The sequence below is a fragment of the Anastrepha ludens genome, chromosome 4, assembly GCF_028408465.1.
Source record: "Anastrepha ludens isolate Willacy chromosome 4, idAnaLude1.1, whole genome shotgun sequence".
NCBI lineage: Eukaryota > Metazoa > Arthropoda > Insecta > Diptera > Tephritidae > Anastrepha > Anastrepha ludens.
This window is the reverse complement of record NC_071500.1, coordinates 79,307,622-79,331,919: the sequence shown is the minus strand read 5'-3', so window position 1 is coordinate 79,331,919 and position 24,298 is coordinate 79,307,622. Positions and strand designations below refer to the sequence as shown.

Here is a 24,298-nt window from a genome sequence, read left to right as displayed (position 1 = left end):
AAACATCTAAACGTGTAATTTGAAGCCTTCATCTTAATTTTTGTTGCAAGGAGTTGACCCTACAGGTTTTTCGAACTCAAGCGGGTAAGTTATAGTTTATTAGATAATTTCCCATTTGCAGAATCGCATTAGGAAGCTCGTTTTATAAAAACTATCGAACTTCTCGTGAGAATTTTTACCCAAAACAAGCTGGGATAAAGCGACTGTTGTAATGTCAGTCCAATCGAAAATATACGATACATACGCATATGTTAAATATAACATATAAAATATGAATAAATGTACAAACACCCGTTCCTTCAATTTAACTACCAGACATAAATAATTTTATTAAACTACTATGAGATCATAGTTTAGCTCAAAAAGTACACGTTTTTTAATGCCCATAAACTAGCCGTTTATGCCAAGTTCAACTAGAACGTAGACATAATAAAAATATCGATGTATTCATACAACTGCAATGATTCTTTTAAGGCGCCTTTCTAAATCTCTATTTTATTAAATAATTGCACACATATGTAAGATATATACGTATAAAGTGGTTTCTATGGTCCACACCAGGTTTGTAGTACTGAGCTACTGAGCATATAACCTTACTGCCGACTGTTAGGATGACGTGATCATGCCGTGACCTGTAATCAAGTTATGACACAATCGGCTATACAGCTAAACAATTACACCTTTTATTTGCATATGAATAGCTACTTATGGTGTGTTTAGTTACAATGAAATTGCATTATTACGAGTGCAATGCGCAAGCAGGATATTTTTAGGTGTTACTTTAGGTAGATAAACAAACACAAAGCACATCTCGCCCCAACTATCAGTTTGCCAGAAGTTAGTTGGCCAAATTGACATGCACTTGTACTTTTATATGACTTGCATTATTTTTATATATTAATATAACTTCGACTTAGTAAACAATTGAGAAATAAGAAGAATGGACCATGAAGGCAACTGGTGATGAGGAAATACACTCGGGGATTTGCCATTGCCTGCCAAGTGGCGACCGCTTTCAGAATAAAATGTTCTGGCATTTGGTGTTTCATGCCCGGCCAACAAACACCAAACAAAGCACACCAGGACACAAAGCACAAACTGGAAATGCCAAGTGAGGCCAAGTTATTTTCCACCTGATCTTTCAGAGGAGGCATCCATTTTCCTCTGTTATTAGCTTCATGACCTGCTTAAAAAAAAACATGGGCAAGCCAGCAGAGCTACTGTGTCTATATCACTGTAAAGCTTATGCAGCTCATAGTTTGATAGCTCCGAGAGCCGGTCCTCATAAAAACCCAACTACCATCCAGGGGCGGTAAGTTCCTCCATATGTGGAAAAATATCAAGACGCACAGCACTAGACGTTCAGAGAAGCTCGGCCAAACACCAAAAACAAAGGGTGTAAGACAATCTACAGGGTTTGATTGAAAAGTAATGAGCCTTATTTGTTTAAGCAGCTTTCTTTTCAGGCGCGGGAACAAGAACAAGTCCGGAGGGGACAGGTCTGGGCTGTAGGGAGGGTGTGGAAGCACCAGAATCCCCATCTTGGCCAATGCAGAGGCTGTGGACGATGCCTCGAGAGTCGAAAAAGATGATCAGCATGGTTTTGACCTTGGATTTCGACATGCGTTTTCCACGTCCTCCCGGCCTTCCTTGAACGACTTATGCCACTGTTTTACCAGGGCACTGGACAGCCTCCTTGTGTAGCCCAATGGTTTTGGTACTCGTTTTGTTTAGCCTTACGCAAAATTTGATCGAGTAACGTTGCTCCAACGATCGCTGCATTTTCGCCACAGCAAAATCCTAACACTTTTAAAACAGCTTTCACGCGTGGAGCAATGTTGACTGCACCGCTGTTGCCAGCGAACTCGGACCGGTTTCTAGTGGAAGGGGAAGGCCCCACGATCATTTTCCGCCACCAGCTGATTCGGTTGATCGCTTGACAGACGCTCCGTGCACGAAGGTTCCTATCTTTTCAATCAAACCCTGTAGTTCTGTCGAGGATAGAAAAATGGCTGGCAGTCCAAAACTAGACGTTCTATTGTAAATACTTGTACGAGTATTCCTGTTAGAGCGCGAAGTATTGCTGAACAACCTTCAACATCGATGTCTCGACGTTCTCAAATATTAGGCATTCATGAATTTACTGTTTGGCGGATCTTACATAAATTATTACCTGTTCTATTTTAAAACAACATCTAGGGGCACCTTAGTGTATTTCCTTTGTTTTATATATACACAAACATATAAGTAAATATATAAGCTAAATCACTGACTTCTGCTGACAAATGGAGTGAAAGCCAAAATTTGGGACGTTAGCAGTCGAAGACTGTTACCCGGTGATACAAATTTGAATATTTTCTAGTGCAGAAAATTTCGTATTTATTTATTGGGTTATTTAATTATTCCGTTTACATATACACATGCATAGTATATAGTTACAGATTTTATTTAATGTGCACTCGAATATTTTTAAAACTAACGCTTAAACTAATTTTCTCTTCCCTATATTTGTTTCAGAAAACTATGTGAAATACTTCATTGGTAAGTTGAGAGTTCGTCTTTTATCTTTTTAGAATAATAATTTATATATATACAGGGTGCGCCATCTCGAGCTTCGGTATGGAAATATTGAATAACTTTAGCAACTAGCAAAATTGAATGTTTGTTGGTGTTTTTTTATTTGATTTTGTCCTTTACAATCTGTTTCAACTGCACTTAAAACACAACATCCAACAAATGACCACCTTTACGAGGCACACAATATTGTGCTCTTTTTTCGAATTTTCCATTACTTTTGCTAGCATTTCGGGTGATATGCCTCTATTAGCGCTAACGCCGGCCCAAAACGTGACTTTCTGGTCATGCAGTGGCTTCTCGTGGATAATGTGAGGATTGTCTGTGCCCCAGAATTGACAATTTTGTTTGTTCACTCCGCCAGAGAGATGGAAATGGGCCTCGTCCGTGAACAAAATTTGATTCCAAAACTCGGAATCAACCTGGGCCATTCGAACCACGCTTTTTCCGTATTCCAAGCGACGGGGCTCATCTGTAGGCAATAATCGTTGAGTTATTTGCACTTTGTAAGGAAACATGTGAAGATCCTCTTTTAAAATCCTTCTAAGAGTGGTTCCTTTTATGTTTAGCTGCTGGGCACGGTGACGATATGACAAATTTGGGCTTTTCAAAACACTCTGCTTGACAGTTTCAACAATTTCATTGGAGCGTCTTTTACGAACTGAAACACGTTGATGATTTGCTACAGACCCCGATTCTTCAAAATTTTTAGTCAGATTGCGTATGGTGTTACCAGAAGGCACTTTACGACCGCGGTATTTTCGACGGTATGCACGTTGAGCAAGCACAAGTGAACGACCATTTTCTAAATACATGGTCACAATTTCCGCACGTTCTTTAGGTGTAAAGTTATTCATCGTTAAAATTGTGCTGAATTGACGTTTCCAAATTATTTTTTCTCAAGTCCTTCTGACAATGGATAGCAAAGTTATTCAATATTTCCATACCGAAGCTCGAGATGGCGCACCCTATATATATATGTATGTATGTATATACATAACTTTAAACTAGTACACTGCAAGATTTCAAAACTGCTCGGATTGAAGCCGAAACTGATTAACGTAAACGAAAATTAATAACAGATTGTCTGTTCTCTCAACCGTGGTTTGCTGGAAGCATGACCAAAAATAACGGAGGTAGGCCGAAATACCCGCCATAACTTCTTTTATGCTGTATCAAACATTTATTTACTAATTTATATGTTTTTTTTTTGTTTTTTTGTGATTACGAAGGAATAGTAAATTGAATTTTATGCACTGGCTTTCTCCAAAAACACGTATCAGCCTCTTCATAATGGAATCATTGAACGACGTCGACAATGTTCAATAGATTTATAAAAGTTGGCTACCTTCCTTTATTAAACTTATAATTTTCTAATTTATCTCAAATTGTTCCAACAACAATGTCTTTTAAGAGATCGGAGTTATTGGTAAAACACAGGAGAGTTCTTTATAGATATTTTCCACATTTGCCAGCGTTGCGGACGATTGGGCTGCCATTTCGTCTCGAATTTTAATTTTGAAGTTTTCTATGGTTTTGGGCTAGTTGGTGTTTAACTTTACTCTTTAAGAGGCTAACGGCCACACATTATGTTAAAAAACTTATTCCTAAATATGTATGCAAAAGGATGGTAAAGAAGTTTTCCAATATTCGGAGCACCTTGGTCATAGTTTTTCTTTAATATTTATTTGAACTTTCGAATACCTTTCCCTTAAAACTGTGTTTTTGTAACTGACCTCCACGATGACGTAAAATTGCGTTAACTGATTGCTTTGAAATTTTCATCCTAGATTTGCACATATGTTTGGAATCGAGTGGAAACTGAATAGACAGTTACATTATTCTTATAATACGTTACCATGATTAACTAAAAGACAAAACAGTTTTTTTTCCGTTAATTTACAGAATAGCATCTATACAAAGAATTATTTTTCCAGTGATGGGAAGTAGGAAACACTTAGTGAAAAATCGTCTCTTAAAATCTTTATCAAACAGCCACTTTTAACTTTTAGATCTTGGTTGACATGAAATTTAACTAAAAAAAGAATAAACATTGTATCCTTGAGCCAACATTAAAAAAAGTTGATTCTTATGCCAAAAAACACATGTTTGCTTACGAAAACGACAAAGTTTTGGACATCATCCCGGTAACGCTGAATAATTGGTGGTTTTGTATTTGGCCGAGCTCCTCCTCCTATCTGTGGTGTGTGTCTTGATGTTTTCTCCTACAGTTTTATATCGCCTACGAAGGGCAGATGGTTTTTTATGGCAGAAATACACTCGCAGGTTTGGCATTGCCTGCGATGCCGTCACTCCAATTAGAACAACATTTTATATGATTTAATTGTTTTCATGCCCACAGCGGGCTCCAAATTGGGCACTATTGAATGGTAACCACGTATTAACAATCATCGTTAATTAACATACACTTTAACCATCACGAAAACAGAAAAAATCGGACGCTTGAACTAGCATTTAAAAAAAATGTAAAGCACAAGGAAAAAACTCATGTCTTTAGCAATCTTTAAAATCGAATATCTCGGAAACGGCTAACTTTTTGGCATAATATCATACAACCAAATTAGTCAGAATAAAAAATAATGACCTTAACTACCCAGGACAACTTTCTCGGGAATTCTCTATAGTCAGCGATTAAACTAAAATCTTGTACAAAATACGAGTTGTTTTTTTTTTCATAAAAAGTAATCGAAAAAAAAGATGAAAGAAAATTCCCTAAAAAATATTAAATTTCTATGTGGACCAAACCTTTTTCACATAAATATTAACTGTAACACAAAGTGTTCTGTATTGATCGCCGTTGGCTGCCTTTCCAGCTGTGACGAGAAGAATTTTCTGAGCTGTCAAATTTGTTCCACAATTTCATTGGACAGATTGTAAGGGCGCACCCCTTATATTGTGCACCCCTTGTTACGTATTAAGCCATCAAATTATCCAATATATCGTGTAATACCAATAGAAAGACTCTGCAGGGTTTAGTGTACGTTGCCTAACCAATTTTAGATGTAGCTCTTAATATTTTCATATAAAAAAGATTTAATAAGACATTTTTTCATTCCCTCCAATCTTTGCCAATGTTGGTATGAAAACGTGATATCATACACTGTGAAAAAAGGAATCCATGATCCGCTAGCGGAATACCACAAAAATATTCTCTTGAGGCGGTCGCCCTTTAGTAAACAAAAGCAAAAAATGCTACGAGTCAAAAATACAGTTCAACAACCTCTGGTTTGCATGTATTTTATATGTATTTCATTACTTTTATGGATTATATTCGCAAAATTCGCACATAATTCACAAGAAATATGTACAGCAATTAGGAAATGTCGGAAATAAAGTGACGAATTGCTGCTCGACACAAAATCAAGTGCTACTACATACATACATACATGTGTATATATAGGTGTATGCAATGTTACAGTTATACGAGTATTTGTTCATATTTGGTGTAAGAAACAACTCGCACCATTAAATTAATTGATTACTGCCACATACAACGCGATTCGACGACAAGCTCGTGCTTTTGGCGAGTTGCGTGTGGGAGCGTATGACGTGTGGCAAGCAGCAAATTGTTATTGTGTGCCATATGATTCCCAAACACCTCTTTTACACTTATATACGCACACTTATACATCTGCACCTAATCTAAATCCACTTACGCTGACGCTGTTAGTGGCAAAGCGCTGAATCGAAAATTTCCCGAAGTCAATTAAGTTAGACAGTCTGACATAGACGCGATTTTCTCAAGAAGCAGCGCCATTGTGTTGCCATTTCGCGGGAATGCATTTTCGTTTTGATTTTGATTTTCTTTAAATCCAAGTAATCCAGTTGACTAATTTGCTAGCATTGTAAGGCGTATGTATGTATATGATACTACATGGATACTCAGAAATGTAGTTGCAGTACTGTTTATAAATACGACAGAAATATATATATTTTTTTTAGTTAATTGCGAATTGCGGGTTTGGGGCTTATTAATTCGATTTCTTTCAATGACCTTAAGTGCGGTTTGTCATGCGATTGGTATTTATGTCTGAGCTGACTAATTAGCTGTTAAAAAGTTTATCGAACTTCTCACAATTTGCAAATTACACCAATTTACAAATTAAAAAAGTTGAATATGCTTGTCGCCCGAAATTAAAATGATAATCTTAAAACTCAATTTAATTAAGCACATTTGTACAAATTGATTTCTTTTAAAAAATTCCAAGAAATGAACAAAAATTGAACTTGATTTTTTTCGGTACATTATTGTATTATTTTTGCATTCGTTTGGCTGCCTCGATTGGCTTTGCAGTAACCCATTCCGTTAATCCATTTTTCCAACACTCTAATTGCAGTTTCTGGCCCTATCTCTCGAATAACTTCTCGATATTCAACTTAACGACCTGAAACACTAATGGATTGTTCGCATAACGTCGGCTTTCACGACACACTACAAAAAAGTCGAATGGCACCAAATCACAACTTCAAGGCTAAATGACATGACATGAATGTTAACATGTTTACCGAACTTGGTGCCCAAAATATCGATTGTGGCATGGGCTGTTTAGCATGGCGTGCCATCCTAATAAAACCAAAGATCGTTCAAGGTCATGTCTTCAATATACGGCTACAGAAGCATAATTTATCATGTCTAGCCCTGACCGTTTACCGAATGTAACATTGACTTTGGAAATAAGTTCGTAATATTTATCAACATTGTTCAAGCAAAAAGCGATTCATTTCGCCAACTTTCTGTTAAGATTTCCAAGAGAGTGTTGTCACTATAAAAAATAACATATGATTAAAAAAACCACTATGTTTACCACCCTCTATATATGAATCTATAGTTAGGAAGCACTCATATTATCACCGTGCATGATGAAAATTAAATTATTGCAAATCCAGCGGAAAACAATTTTCTGTAATAGAAATTCTATTTATTCACCGACTTTCGTTATTTTCTAATATAGTTTTTTCGATCAGAAGTCTTCCTGGCGCTTTCAATAATATTCTTACCAATTTTGTAACAAGCGCAGCGAAAAAAGGTATTCTTTCTCGCCTTTTTGAAGTCAGTCGTTAGTTCATTTATAATTCGAACGGAATGAAAAAGACATAAAGTTTTCGCCCACAGGGGCAACTTGCCGCCAACCCTTTGTGATTAGTTACAAATGACTCTTTGAGATCTAGTAGTTAGACCTCTTGGTACATACAAAGCACAAACTCGTGTACTTGTTGCGAAAAAATGTTAAATAAATGCATAGAAATCAAAATTCCTTGGGGTTATTCCGGATAAAATGCTCAACAGGTAATGTAATCTAGAACAGTTACAAGATAATATCTTCGCATACTTGGAGAAAGATCAATCAAAATGTATTCTCCTGAATGGAGACCCACCCAGTATCTAGACCTCGTACAATACTATTTGGCTACCCTTGATCTATTTCGTCAAGAAAGTTGTACCAATAAGCGCTTCTTTGTGTGCTCTGATCTTGGTTTGAGAGCGAATCTTAAACACGAATTTCAAGATGAATGTAGTGCAAGATTATAATATTTCAGACGCTCCAACTGGAAGTGCATCTAAAGCGTGATTTTTTAACTATTATCTTTTTAAACAGTTGGTTTAAACAGCTGACGCACGTTTCGTGTTTTGTTTCACTGTCAAACATCTTCAGTTTGCTCTATTATTTTAACGATTCATCGTCTTAAAACGAACAACGCTTGCAAATCATTGAATTTTATTAAATAAATGCGTGTTCGCACCTGTCAATTGGCCACCCAGATAGTGCGATATAACGCCTTTAGATAATTTTTTGTGGGGTTATGTTAAAGCTCATGTCTATTCAGACAAGCCAGGTTCAATTAACGCATTGGAAGACAACATTAAAGCATTTATATGTGAGATACCGACCGAAACATTGGAAAGAGTATGCCAAAATTGGAATAAGCGGATGGACCAATTGAAGCGCAGTCGCGGTCAACATTTGCATGAAATAATCTTTAAGCATTAAATTATAAGGACTGTACTATCAATTTAAATAAAAATTTCATGTATTTTTCTGAATTTTACGTGTGTTTTTTTTAAACTTTCCTATAGCTCATAAAAAATCCCCCTTATTTAAACGAAAACCATTAAGTTGAATGGCAGAATAGCCATAGAACCAAGGCTCTATTTTAATCACCGTAAAAGATTTCAAGCTTCTCAGCAGTTTTGGAGGTTGTTTTGTATATGATGCACTCATTGCTTTCTCGAGAATAAAATTGTTAGACACTTGGTGTGGTTTTTTTCAGGAATTCATCAGCTTTAAATGTTTAATTCTTCTTGGTCGGACTGCATCATTAAAATTTTTACCAGCAACATTCTGGATTCAGAATTTTGAACACATTGTCCCTGATAACTCGATTCTTGTGCCTTTTTTCCAATTTTCATAGAGGGTTTTACCAACGAAGTAGCCAACTTATAGAGAAAGAATTTACATTTTTTTTTTACTTCAATTGGAGTTAGTTTAGTTGTACAAAATGGAAGCATTCAACGGAGAAATACCTACAGAGATTATTACAAGGTTTCCATTTCTGCACCCCGTGATACAGTATGACAGTGACAATTGTCCACTTTAGTGACTGATATACGATATATATTTATTTATATATTTGGTATAATATTCCACCAATTCAATAGGTTTGAAGGAACAGATATTTTTGTTGGTACGTTTTTATGGTAAAAAGAGGTTTTCCAGTGTCACACTAGACACTGATTCTACTGAGGATTTCTGAGTATAGGATGGGCCATGTAAAATTTGCTTTTTGAATCGGCTATTAAAAAAAACTAATCAACATTTTTTCAAACTTTTTTTTTTATTTTGAAGATTGAACATTGTCATTTATGAATGAAAAATAATATTGTTCAAATGACTGCCACGATTGGCTTTACAGTAGGCCGTTCGATCAACCCAATTTTTAAGTACATTTTCAATTTTTTGGGCACTAATTTCATGAATGGCAACTTCGATTTCGTGTTTTAAAGCATCAATCGTCTCTGGATGGTTCACATAGCATTTGTCCTTAACGGCTCCCCACAAAAAATAGTCCAACGGGCTTAAATCAGAGCTCCGAGGCGGCGAATTGATATCGGAATTCAAAAACGGTAGCCAAAAGTTCGAGTGTAACTTTGGCAGTGTTACAAGTTGCACCGTCCTGTTGAAACCAAATGTCGTCCATATCATCCTCTTCAATTTTTGCAAACAAAACCTCATTGAGCATGTCACGGTAACACTCGACATTTACTGTAACCGCGGAAGAAGAAGAAGACTCACCACTTTGGAAATAGGTTTTCAATATTTTCCAATTTTTTTCAAACGTATAGCGTCCCATTTCGTAAACGTCAAACCTTTAAGTAAATTATGAACCCATTTGACATGTCATTTGTGTTACCATTCTCAGAAACATAGGTGGTTCAAAAAGCAAACGCTCTATGGCCCACCCTGTAGTATAGTATCGTAAAATGTAGGATACCTTTCAGACCATTTTCTCCAAATGTATAAAATTGGTCCGAATTTTTTATAAAATTTTCGACTGAGTAAGCATACACACTACCCAAAATGAAAGATGGTTTAATTTCATAAAAATATATTTTTTGAAATATATTCGCCCGAAATATTGGCAGTCGCTAATATTGACTTAAGCTAAGTTTTTCTTTGCAATTTGGTTTGCTTCAAGTTGATTATTTTAAAGTTACAGGCGTATCTGGATATAGTGAACACTGATTTTTTAAATGGAGTACTCCAAATAGTGAACAATCGAAGGCCTAATTAGTGAACAAAATTTAAAAAACAACACCAAGCAGAAAGCAAACAAAAAAATAAGTTTACGCAAAATAATCAGAAACGAAAGCGGGTATTCTTCTAAATTGTAATTTGACGTTAGCGCTAGCGTTTGATTTTTTGTTTTGTGAGTGCAAACCAGTTGGGAGTAAAAGTGTGGTCTTTTAAATATATTTTAAGGTTTCAAAATGCGAATAAATTTATGGTGCATTATGCCTTCGAAGAAATTCCTTTCTTTAAAGGAAAATTCTGAAATCATTGGCGTTAGCGTTTCGTCTTTGGCAAAAATATTTGGCGTGGATAAATTTACAATTTCGGAGAAAATCTACAAGGGAAAGGTAATTTTAACATCTAAAAATAAAACTCTTAGAAAAAGTGAGTATTTATTTTAATGATCTCTTTCTTTTATGTATACACATACTTGTATTTTGAACAAATAAAAGAAGTTTTTGAACAAAAACACTAACCTTGATATAGTGAACAACCTGGGTACTGTGAACAGAATACCAGGGGTATTCTAGTCTAGAGGCCCGAATTTCGAGCATTTTTTGACGATGAATAAAAAAAAGATATTGATATTTTTACGATACATTTTTTTATATATTTATATTAGGAGCACACAAAATAAGTTTGAAAAAAAAAAATGAATTTTCATGGAGTTATGCGTCCTTGAAGTGGAAGGGGGGGGAAGGCAGTGTCCCCGTCGTCACGATTTCTACCCTTGTGGTCATCTGAAAAAAACAAAATACAAATTCTTAATTAATATGAATGTCATTATCGTATGAACCAGAAAAAACGGAAAAAAATTTTTTCCATAAAATGGCGGCTACTCAAAAAATTGAGGTCGATTTTTCTCTTATATTTAAGCTTTCTCGAATTGTTTACACATATTAAAAAATTGAAATTTCCAGTTTTTCGAGCTTCATACGATAGAGATATATTTAAGGAATATTCATGACAAATTTCAAGCAAATCGGTTGATTAGAACTTGAGATATCGTGCCGACCGTATCGAACGAAGTAGTTTCGAGAAAAACACGTTTAAAGTTCGCCGACCGCTCAAACTAGTCCAGCTGTCGAGTCACAAAAATAGTTGTAATTTCGAAAATAATTCGAATTTTACAAAATCCTTTTAGGGAGATATTTTTGAATACCTAAACTATCGAATTTTGAAAAAAAATTTTTCGATTTTTTCAAATTTCTAGACTAGAATACCCCCTTAATTAGTTTACTATATCCATATACGATTGTATTTGCTTTTTACTCGGACTGAAACTGTACGCTCGCCTGAAATTTGCCTATGTGTTTCACTGCGATTTGCTTCCTAATATTTCCATTCCAAATTCAATCACTTAACGCCTCTTAACACTTAAATTTATTCAAAAATTATTATTTCATAGCACTTTGTCTTCGAAAAGCGAAAATCGCGAAAATTCTTCTTAGGACGCTTCATTTCTATCTTATTTATTTCTCCCGACAGTGGACAAAAAATTGAAAAAAAATTATTTAGTTTGAAATCTAAAAGCCACAAATAATTATTGTACAATTTGCGGATCTGGGTTATAGTGCATATGCACTATTTTTTAGAAAATTTCTATAATTTTATTAAAAACCCAATTAATTAAAACATACAAAATTTGCAGGCTGGAAGTTTCATTTTTATTTGTTGTGAATATTGCAATATGGACTAATAGGATAATCAGCATAAATGGTTTTGGCGGTGATTGTGGCGGCGTCTTTAACATCGGTCTTAATCGCGTATCTTTGTTGTGGCCTTCGACTTTCCATCGACATTACCGCAAAACTTTCCTTCATCTACTTCTACTCGTATATTCCATATCAATTTTGTACTTATTTGTACTTTGGCCATTACTGCCACTTTACTGCCTTTACTATTTGTTGCTATATTTTTTTTCTTATTCGTTGTTGTTGTTGATGCTTGTTTCCTGTGTTGTGTACTTGTAATTATGTACTTACACATTGCGATTATCTTTATGTTGAAACTGGGTCAATTGAAATATTCGAAATGGGCATTCAATTACATACACACACATATACATATGCACACTAGACTGTGGTATCCAACTAGTGGAACTGATTTCTACGTATACAAGTAGTTCATAGTCGTCGCACCTTCTGCAAATGGGAGCTGGTCCGAAAGTTATGTGGTTTTAATCAGTTGAAAGGGAAGTAAAACAGGCCTTACTTAAAAAGCAAATCAAATTTGCTTCAACAAGTTAGTGATGTGCGATATTTCTTCTGATTCTGTAAATTTTGGCAATGTTTCGCTAACTATCGATGAAATTCAGGGCATTAAAAGCTCTTCGCTCCCGAATAATGATGGGCTTTTAAATTATTTCTTCAAGAAATGCCCTGCCCTTTCCCTTTTCTTTTATGAATTTTCAACAAACCGCCAGAAAGGGGATGATTTTTTAGATACGTGGAAGGATAATCACAATGCAGAAATTACCAACACTTCCGATTTAGATGATGAAATATTAAGATTATCTAACCTTATACAACAGGCAGCCTGGAGAAGCACTTCGGAAATAAGTTTATCACATCAGGTCATAAATATACCAAAGATGTTAAAGATATGTACGTACGAGATCTCTATCTACGTACAAGATCTCCATCCGACAAAAAACGTCTAAATAATATTACGAAAGAAATTTCCAAGAAAATAAAAGATTTTAAAAACAGATCTCTGAGTACTTATCTAAAGGGCTTATCAAACGAACGCAGCACTGATTACGCGCTCTGGAAATGCACAAAAAACTCTTCACAGCCAGTAACACACTGTACCCACCAATCAAAAAAGAAGACAGTTCTTGGGCCAAAAGCAGCAAAGAAAAAGCTAATATTTTTGCTGAGTACCTCGAGAGCATCTTTAAGCCATATGACACGTCGAGGGCAGCAGGAATGCAGCCACTTACCTATGAAGCTGATGCCAAAATTCATTCCCCTTGTTACGGATTCCGAATTGCTTGGTGAAATAAATAAGCTAAAATCAAAAAAGGCGCCTGGGTTGTGATCTTATTACTGCTGAAATTTTAAAACAACTTCCTTAATGCACAATATATAAGTTTACTGAAATAATGAACGCCACATTCAAATTGCACCATATCTCTATATATTACAAAACTGCTGAAAAAATTATGTTTAATAAACTAGGGAAGCCAGCGCATGATGTCACATCGTATCGGCCTATCTCGCTCCTACCAATTATAACAGAACTGGTGGAAAAGCTTTTAGCCAAACGTCTCAACATAATTATTAAGCAAAGAAATATAATACCAGTGCATCAATTTGGTTTTCGCACAAAACACTCTACCATTGATCAAGTACAAAGAATTACTCGCATCATTGAAAACGCCTTTGCGGAAAAAAAGGTGTGCTCTGCTGTCTTTCTGGACGTGTCTAAAGCCTTTGACAAAGTTTGCCACGTTGGGCTCCTCAACAAAATAAAACCACCAAAACAAATCGTACTTCTAAAATCGTACTTATCCGATCGTTTTTTCCGAATAAAATACGAAGACTTAAGGAAATTAAAGCTGGCGTCCCACAGGGCAGCGTGGTGGGACCCATTCTTTATATTCTTTTTACATGCGATTTACCTAATGACATAAATTGCTCCACAGCAACTTTTGCTGACGACACAGCCATCTTATCGGTAGGAGAAACTCAGACTGACTCAATCAAAAACCTTAAAATTTATTTAAATAAAATCTCCGATTGGACCATTAAATGGCGCATAAAACTAAACGAAACCAAATCGGTTCATTTAGACTTCACACAGAAGAAAATCAAATATCTACCGCTACATATAAACGGCGTGCAAATCCCGTATCACAACACCGCCAAATACTTAGGTATGACACTAGATACCAAGCTTAGATGGAATGTTCACGTTAAAAAGAAAAGAGAAGAGTTAGATATCAGATTTAGAAACATGTTCTGGCTCATGGGCAACCAATCAGCCTTATCCCCATACAATAAAATTCTTTTATATAAGCAGGTGCTTAACCATTTTCGACCTATGGGATAAAGCTATGGGGCTGCTCAAGCTCAACCAACATAAAATCCATACAAAGATTCCAAAATAAGATACTACGATGCGCTGTTAATAAACCTGGGTACGTCCGCAACACCGATATCGAACGTGACCTTGGCATCGAATCAGTTGCCACTTCGATCAACATCAACGCTAAGTCTCATATGGAAAGACTACGCCACCATGGAAATAGCGAAGCCTCAGCCCTAGTTGACCCCAGTAAATTGAAAGAAAGGCTGAAACGAAAAAAAACCGCACCAACTCACGCAGTAGCCCATTTCCCTGCAAGTCTGATGCAGAGTATTATTAAATTTAGTTGTATTGTACAAAATTAAATCCAAATTGTTCGTTAGTTTATAATTTATTAACTAGTTACAATGTAAATAATAATAAAAAAATAAAAAAAACCAAGCACCCAATGGAAACAGTTGGCAATTTTCTCAAACCCAAAATCTGTACACCCTGGGCTTGTTTTTGGTGGAAACGTATCAATAGATGCATGCCCAGGTTATTTGCTGGAGATGTCCTAATCTTCGACCACTTTCTTCAATAGATCTATAGTTTCACGGACAGTATTCATGCAACTTCGTCCTAATGAGACCAAACTAATTTTCCCCATTTTCTTCTTAATTTCTTGCTTTATTTATGGAAACTTCCACAACATTCGAGACAAATATTTCCAGTACACAGCTGGCTACCATAGACATACAAATTTAAGATCAGATATTATATCTGAGCATATGGAAGTGCATAAGTACAATAATTGAAGTCAGGTCAGTACAAGAATTTAATTCAATTCTATGCATCCATACATATTTTGTGCGCTCCTAATTTTGCCACATTCTTCTCTCTAAATGAATAGCCTAAACGGATTTAGCTTTGACGAGTTTACTATGTAAAATACATACACATATACAAATACAAACACACATATGCGCGTCCTAAGAACATTTCGTGCAGGCATACATTTGAGTTTGATATGTACTTTTATGCCAACATAAGTGTGTTGATGCCACTTGACATTCTCTCCACAACCCGTCTTGGCAATCCTACATTCGCTACAAATTAGCACACCCGGAAATATTCGACTATTTACTTTGCTTGAACTTAATTGAGAATTATGCATTATTAGCATAGAATTTCTGCATTGCCTATGTTTGCTTGCGTCCGTATGTTTATTTGTTTTTGCCTTACTTCGCTTTTGTCTATTTAATTGAGAAATGACTTTGAATAATGGGAACACAATGCGGCAATTGCCAAGATTAAACTTATGGGGTTGAGTTGAGAGAGATTGGTCCCTGCAGGCAAAAACAGACTAACAAGAGACAAAGATTTTCAATTTGCTGATATGGTGCCTTTTCTGCAAAATACTAGTAGTAGTAGTATCTTTATTTTTACCAGACAACAGCAAAGATTTGTTTTGGTTTTTATACTCCAAGAGAAATAGTTGTATGTGCACATTTATCAAAAATATTTTCTCCAATTGTGATTAATGAGCAATGGGGTACTATTGAAAATTACATGGCATATTTTGAAGGAGCAATGCAATGGGCAGCAACTTACAGTTACTAAGATACCAGCACTTTAAAATTTAAAATTTTTTTGTGTATAAAACGGTAAGTAAGAGACCTGCGAGTATGTGGCCATGATTCCGAATTCGCATTTCCCTACAGGGAGTACTTGCAACATAAGTATCTTCAGATAATACATAAAAACGCATTAGTACAATCTTACGAGACTTTATACGGTAATATGCAATACGCTATAGAACTTGAGTTAGATAAGGAAAAAGTAAGTCAATTAAAGCAGCAAGTTTTGCCTACAAGATTTAATTAAAACTGAATATTTTTGGTTGCGTTTTCCTTTCCACTTATGCTGGAACGCAGCAAACTAAGCTAATGGTATTTTCTTGTCTCGCACTAATGTTGTATTATTCCGCCCCGCGCCAGAGTAGAAAGATTTTAATTTTATTTTATCAAACTACACCGACGAGGTAAATGTGTGGCACTTTCTAGCCTCTACAAAAAAAGAATGTGAGCCTTGTTCAGCTGATTTTTTTATCTGTGTACAAAACACCTTCAGCCGTTCCGAGGCAACATAAATCTGCAGGTACATCCATTTATGGAAAAATATCAAGAAGCACACCACAAATTGGAGAAGTAGTTCGGTAAAATACCCAAAAATGGGTCATTCAACAATTCTTGATTTCGTTTCGCGAAAGTCTAAGACCACAAATGCAGCTGGACTAATCGTATGAAATATGATTGGCTCTGCGCTCAGTGGCACCCTTTTCAGGAATTCAGCTTCAAATATTGCTGCTCCAGTACTGCAACGTCAGGCTCACATCCTTAAGTGTGCCAAACTTGGGAACGATTGCCAATCGTTAATGCCATCAAAGTACAGCTCCCTCTTTTAGGTAATGAAATTTTGTTATAGTCGAACACTTCACAACACCAAGGGTATCAGTGGGGTAGGTGGGCACAGCTCATGTAATGATGAAACAAAACAAATGAAATACACCACATAAAATACATCGCCTCCATTGTTAGCTGTTGATCTCGAGGACAGTGTCGCCTGGGTAATGACCGGTTTAAACGCTTTATTGAATGTATAAAATGACAGTATAGGTGGCATCTTTCATATTTTTATAAAACATAGTCAGTTTACGCAACAATGTTCATAACCGATATAACGCATGTGCCCCAGTAGTAGTCTTTACTGAGAAAAAAACTTACTTGAATATAAAAATGTATCCCCACACTGCATTAGAAAGTGTTTGTGTGTAACATGCCGATTATAAATTCTACGTTTGATCCTCACTGCGCACATAAAAAATCAAAAAACATATCTAACAACATATTATATAACATATATATTAAGGCGGGTCGATTTAAAAATCGCTCATTGCTCTGTGAAAATCGTATTCTAGGGATCAAAATAAAAAACTTTGCCGAAGGAGCCATACCTCTAAAACGAATTCTGATGTCCCCCAATTTGGGTCGAACGAAAAATCCCACTTTGACCCATTTAGAGTGCTCCAATCGAGTCCAAATGTATGACCGACCCCCACTAACTTTGGACGGCCGATCCACCCATGCCAGTGGCACACCCCCTGGAACTCCCATGGGGGGTTCCCCATACAATCATTTCAAAATATCACCATTTTTGGCCTTTACATGAGAAAAGAAACTAAAAAGTTCGACCCAAATTGGGGGACATCAGAATTCGTTTTAGAGGTATGGTTCCTTCGGCAAAGTTTCTTATTTTGATCCCTAGAACACGATTTTCACAGAGCAATGGGCGATCTTTTTGCCTCCCCACTAATCGACCCGGCCTAATATACCTATATATAATATATCTAACAAGTATGGACCAGTAAGGGAGAGTGACAAGAGAGTCATAAAAAACAAAAAACTCCGGAAAACTTAAAAACTACTCGCCCCTTTCACAACCATTTGAAGTTCTACTATTAGAGAAAACACCCATTTTAGATTCGAAGAGTCTTGGTTCGAGTAAAACTGAACGTTATATACCTGGTGGGAGTTTTAAAATTAAATGGTGTATCCCTTCCAGTGGCGGCCGCCATAGCCGAATGGCTTGGTGCGTGACTACCATTCGGAACTCAGAGAGAGAACGTCAGTTCAAATCTCGGCGAAAGATCAAAATTAGGAAAACGTTTTTTCTAATAGCGGTCGCCCCTCGACAGGCAATGGCAAACCTCCGAGTGTATTTCTGCCATGGAAAAGCTCCTCATAAAAAATATCTGCCGCTTGAAACTGTAAGTCCCTCCATTTGTGGAACAACATCAAGACGCACATCACAAATAGGAGGAGGAACTCGGCCAAACACCCCAAACAAGGGTGTACGCGCCAATTATATATATATTATATATACTATATCCCTTCCGTGTGTATCGCTTTCCAACCTTGTAGTCGTATTCGTTTCTTGATATCATTACTCAAACTTTTTTATGTGGAGAGAAGGCATGGCTGTTGACTGAACTCGCAATCAAATATTTTCAAGAGCCCAAGTAATAAACGAGCAATGACTTTTTGGCAGTCAATATTTTTATTAATAAAAAAGGGCAAAAAAATGTATATTTCCATGTGGACATAATTACATGTGGAAGTAATTATTAAAAACTAATGCTGAATAATTTTATAGTGCAATAAAAAAGCAATAGCTTATCGGCATTTTCACCTTACAAGAGGCATTGTCTATTAGAGCAGGGCTGACCTGCTCACTAGCTTGGTTGAGCAGCAGATAGATATTTGAAAGCAATTTTTTCAACAGAAAATTTTGGCTTTGATAACAGTCTTTAAAATAGGTTGGACAAACTGAAAGTTTACAAAATTTTAAACAAAAATTTACAGAAATTGTCGGCCATCTTCTCACAGTAGCCGAATCGAAGCCGAACTGAACTTTTATGTCGGAAGCCGAAATTCTGTCATTCTCTAGTATTTTCTTTTAAAAGTAAATTGAAGACTGTGAAACCGTTTTTCTCGACATTGTATATTAGCTTTTTTGATTATAACACCTTTTCAGCAAATGAGCGAATGCCAAACACAAAGAAATATACCGATCTGAATTAATCTTGTTGTGTGTTCTTCCAAGAGATACCACTAACTAAACATAACCCCAATACGCGCCAGTAGTGCCATCTCTCTGACTTTGCGCGTACTTTTTAAACGACCGTACATATGCTTAGTTAGGTAATTAGGAAACTTATTCTATTAAAGACTCAATTTACTATACAAGAACTCAATTAATAATTTGTTCATCGTCAAGAAAATTAAAAAAAAATAAATAAATAAAATAGCAAGCAAAGATGCTGAGCAAATTCGGTAAAATTTGTAAAGCCAGTCTGCAATCAACACTCGATTAATTATTACTTGAAACCAAAAGCAGCAACATTTCGTAAATCTAACAGTTCACCATAACTAGTTTTGCACTTTCAACTTTTGTTTTGAGTTTGTATTGAATTGAATTGCAAATTTTTTAAAATATTCATACACACATTTATCATTCGAATTTCCTTCTTAGTAATTTGAAAGCATCTTCCTGCGAATGTGCGGCAGCTGGCCAGCTGATTTGCAGCCTAGTTATACGATCTGCCAGTTCCTATGGTGAGTGAAATATCGACTGCAAAAAATCTTGCAATGCATTTCCGGTGACAAATCAATACAATGTGTTTAAAAGCCAAACACAACAAGAAATATGGCGATTGGCAACAACCACCATGTATATATATGTACATATGTATGTCTGTATATAGCATATGAATTATTAGAGTCCCAATGAATTTTGTAGGTATCATTTTATAATTCGCTTAGCTTTTATTTAAAATATTTGGTATTCGATAAAAACTGCTTTTCCTCATTTACTTTTCAACTAGCATATTGATATTGTATTTTCCCAATGCAATTAAAGAAAATCATTAATTCAAAATTATATCGAAATAAAAAATGAATGAAATGTCTAATTAAAATGTTTTCCTTTGCTAGTGCTGTTGCAAGGCCTAGTGTTGGTGCAAGGTATAGCGCAGCAACGCAATCGTAAATTGCAGTTCCACATTTGCATACGAAGAAACATTTACCTACATATATATGTATGTGCATATATGCTGGTATGAGTGAATATGCACATATGTATATGCAAGTGCATATACAAGCGCGCAAAAGTATGTGGAAATGTTCATATGTGCGTGTGTATGTATGTGAAGCATGTTTTTAATTAGCATAGATCGTTAAGTCTTTGATGCAGACACCAGCGCTATAGTTGTTCCTTTATTATTGTTTTTGTCGCTATTACTACTCTCTTTGTTGGCTGTTACGATTTTGCTACAGTGCCGGCAGTCATTCCTTCGATTAGCCAACGTCCGCCTGTACGTCCGCCTGTACGTCCGATCTGCCGTTTCGCTAGCTAGCCAGCCCATTTTTGGCGTCTAGCTGCAAATTGTGGAATTTCAAGATTTCAATTTTAATTAAGAAAAGCAAAAGTGCGGAAAGATATTTTCTGACGGTGCAAGCCATTCAACTTTGGTAGGTAACACCACCATTACGATTGTCGAATTGTTGCTGTCTGCTGAGTATCTCCTTGGTGCTGCTTTGTCTACTTGTTTATAGGTATGAAATATTACGCCGAAGAGTGAGTATTATAAGTATGTTCTTCCGTACTCCTTTAAAAAACCCTGCACCCTTGTGACCTCAATAGGGTAGGGGACAGATACGTTAATAATTTAACGAATATCTCAGAGCAGCTTTCTTCACGATAGGTTTCCAAATGAACTAGAAAGGGGAAGTATCTAACAAATATCCACATCATGGGATCATCTTGTATGCGATTACCATTGTATGAGTAGCGTGTAAAATAGCCCTAGCCTCGTGAGCTACGGCTGCCACTATACCCGAGTATAACTATCGTTGCGGATTTCCTGTCTGCAATTAAAACTCTTGGTCTAGCCCTTATAAAGCAGTTCAGGTCATGGATTTAACCCATCGACAAATAACCCACCAGCAGGGCACCGTAAAATGTATATTTATTACAAAATTACCAACGAGACACATGGAATGCAATTGAGGTTTGTACTTTTAACTTCCATTAATAGTCAGATTTCTTGGCTAATCGCAGGTGGAATAACCTACAATTCCATAGAGTCTGCAACAGCTTTTTCACAGAGCACTGGGTAATGAGTACTCTTGTAAGCAGACTTATATTTGGACAAAACTTCCTATAGGAGCTTCAATTCAGGAAGAGCGCAGCTGCTCAGTATTGAGTTGCACTAGAAAGAAGTTTCTGGCAAAATTTGCTTTGCTGGTCTAAGTTGAGAAACGTAAATTCATTCAATATGCGTGATTCTAAATTCCACGAATTGGATATAATGAAACTTAAGTAGCATTGGAAGAGATAATTTTATTTGAAGATATTTGGGTTTATTTTTACAGAACCACGTACTCACATAGTATTCGGCGGCCGAATTAAAACATCAGTTCCGAATATAACTGTAGGGAACTCAATTTATTGAAGCACTACGAATCGATGGAGAAGCTCGCCTCATACCCGTGAATTTTGTATACGTCGCACAACTATTACAATGTTATTTACTACGGAGTGATAAGAAATAGATTATCGAAACCACAAGAACTTGTTAGAGTAGTTTGTCACCTCGTAAATGACTGAAAAAATATTGGCTTAATAGTCTACTTTAATGAGAAAAATAGCAAAAAAAGAAATAACGGCCACCGTAGTGGAGTGGAATTGTGTGTCACTCCATTCAATTGGTCCCGGGTCCACAACGACTATGGATATGCAATGTAAAATGATGAGAAAGCCTTTTCTAATACCTATCGCTACTCGTCAGCTAATGGCAAGTAAGGATCTTTCGGAAGTGCCATAAAATTGTAGGCCTTTCTATTTGTAATATTAACTAAAGGGCTATATCATAAAATTGGGAGAAAAGCTCTTAACCTGTTAAGCGATTAGTTTTTCTTAGACAACTCGATTTGCTGTGCTGAATTAATTTCAAGCAAAGACCGGTTCTCAGCCAAATATTGGATTCACAGGGAAATTTTCGTTTTTTGCTTAAGTTTAAATGCAAATGCCATTTTCTTTTTCGGCATGACGCACATAAAGGGTGGTTAAGTTTCAAGGGCTGGTGCTGATTTTAAATAAAATATAATTTTTTTAAGAAATTATTATCATTTCTCTCTATTATGATAATATTGGTACTACTCAATTACGTATGGGACAAAATATTAGCCAAATGGGCGCCGCGGCCTTGGCGGCACACCTTCAAAGACCACGAAATGCAAATAGTTCCTTATCTAAAAGGTAGTTACGTTTCAAGGGCCGGTATTGATTTTGAATAAAATACGATTTTTAGGAAATTATTGCCATTTCTCTTTATTATGATAATATTGGTATAGCTCAATTACGTTTGAAACAAAATTTTGGCCAAATGGCCGCCGCGGTCTCGGCGGCACACCTTCATCCGATGGTCCAAATTTTCGATGACGCTGAGGCATAATTGAGGTTCTATGCCATTAATGTGCCGAATTATCTTTTAGCTCTTGAGTTGTTGCTGGCTTATCGACATACACCTTTTCTTTGAAATAACCCCAAAGAAAGAAGTCCAACGTTTAGGTGTGGTTTACATTCAACATCGGCCCGTGAAATTTAACCACCCTTTATATGACATTAACTGAAAAATGAACTTTTGAAATTGACGCATATATGTACATATACGACATAATTACTTAACAGGTTAATACCTAGCAAAGAATGTAAAGTAATGAATGTTACAAAATATCAATTTAAGTAAGAAAGTTCAGAATTGCTTGGTAATAAAGTATTAATACTAAATTATAATAGAAAAGCGCCACGGCGACCTATCACGACGGCGATCAACTGATGAGCTCAAACGGCTTTCAGACTGACTACGACAAACTACCGCTTAACACCGATCAGAGTACAAACATTGGTAGCTGGTGACAGGCGACCGCTCTATCGTTACAAATACATGCATTCTATATATCGGATGATGAAAGCAAATATTGATAAGGTAGATTTACTGACTTCTTCATAAAATGGATAAAGCGGGTTTTACGGACCTCTACGCCGGAAAATCGGTATTCATAATATTTATGCTTCGTAATTTTTATACTTAGAAATTTAAAATTGCAATATAAAAATGCATGGAATTTTCATAAAATCATAACTTTAGAAGTTCTTGTTTAGTTATCATACTGACAGGGTTACCTGGAAAGTCATCCTACATAGGTACTTAAGAATATTATTATCTAGGAACTTTCTGATTAATTTGGTTACATGACATGCTGTACAATGAATCGTTTTAGATATGGGTATTAAATTTTAAAGATTATTTAAATAAAAATATTTTTTAAATGTTAATGCAAGGGTTGCAGTTTTTCTGTTTCTCGTTAAAGGGTATATATATATAATTGGCGCGTACACCCTTTTTGGGTGTTTGGCCGAACTCCTCCTCCTATTTGTGGTGTGCGTCTTGATGTTGTTCCACAAATGGAGAGACCTACAGTTTCAAGCCGACTCCGAACGGCAGATATTTTTTATCAGGAGTTTTTTCATGGCAGAAATGCACTCGGAGGTTTGCCATTGCCTGCCGAGGAGCGACCGGTATTAGAAAAATGTGTTTCTTAATTTTGATGGTTCACCGAGATTCGAACCAACGTTCTTTCTGTGAATTCCGATTGGTAATCACGCACAAACCCATTCGGCTACGGCGGCCGCCGTTAAAGGGTATGCCAATTACTAAAAACCTTCAATAAAATTGATACTAAAAAATTCCTTTCCTTGCTTTTTGTTCCATATCAGTAATGTATTCAGAGACGCACCAAGTGTACGAACCTTCATCTTACAAGAGCGCCAAATTCATAGATAATGTGGTGTGGAGTTTTATCATTCAGTTCGTAAAAACGGCAGACGCTTGTTTTACTAATTCTAGTTTCCTGAAGTGATAACGTAATTTACAATGTCCCGCGCAGTATCCAGTGAGAGTTCGCAAGGCCCCTGAGAGCAGTTATTCTGGATGGAAAGATAAACTGTCTAACCTGCCTTTGTCCTGGTCTCTCTATGGAGTGGCCTGTGAATTCCCTTTCCTTCCCATATTTGATATTTGGTGACCCCTCAAAAGGGTCTGGTTCGCCGAATTTCGAGATAGCGCCTAATTTTCGCAGCCAGTCTATTTGCTCGTTGCCATCATAACCTTAAAGCCGAACAAAACTATGTTCTTTGCTCCAAGGGCATTAAAGGGGGCGAAGAATTCTTCAAGGAGTTTGGATATTAAAACAAAGTAAGGGTTCCTGCTTAAAAAG

General features: G+C 36.2%; 1 protein-coding gene across 4 annotated transcripts in view; it reads left to right on the top strand.

Moving 5' to 3' along the window:
• The window catches only part of LOC128859955 (uncharacterized), a 451,250-nt gene that overhangs the window by 77,154 nt on the left and 349,798 nt on the right, over window positions 1-24,298 (top strand). For all 4 annotated transcript variants that reach the window (XM_054097133.1, XM_054097132.1, XM_054097131.1 and 1 more), the window contains one exon: window positions 2,518-2,541. The gene's annotated coding sequence lies outside the window, so the exon portion shown is untranslated. The remainder of the gene's footprint in view (window positions 1-2,517; window positions 2,542-24,298) is intronic.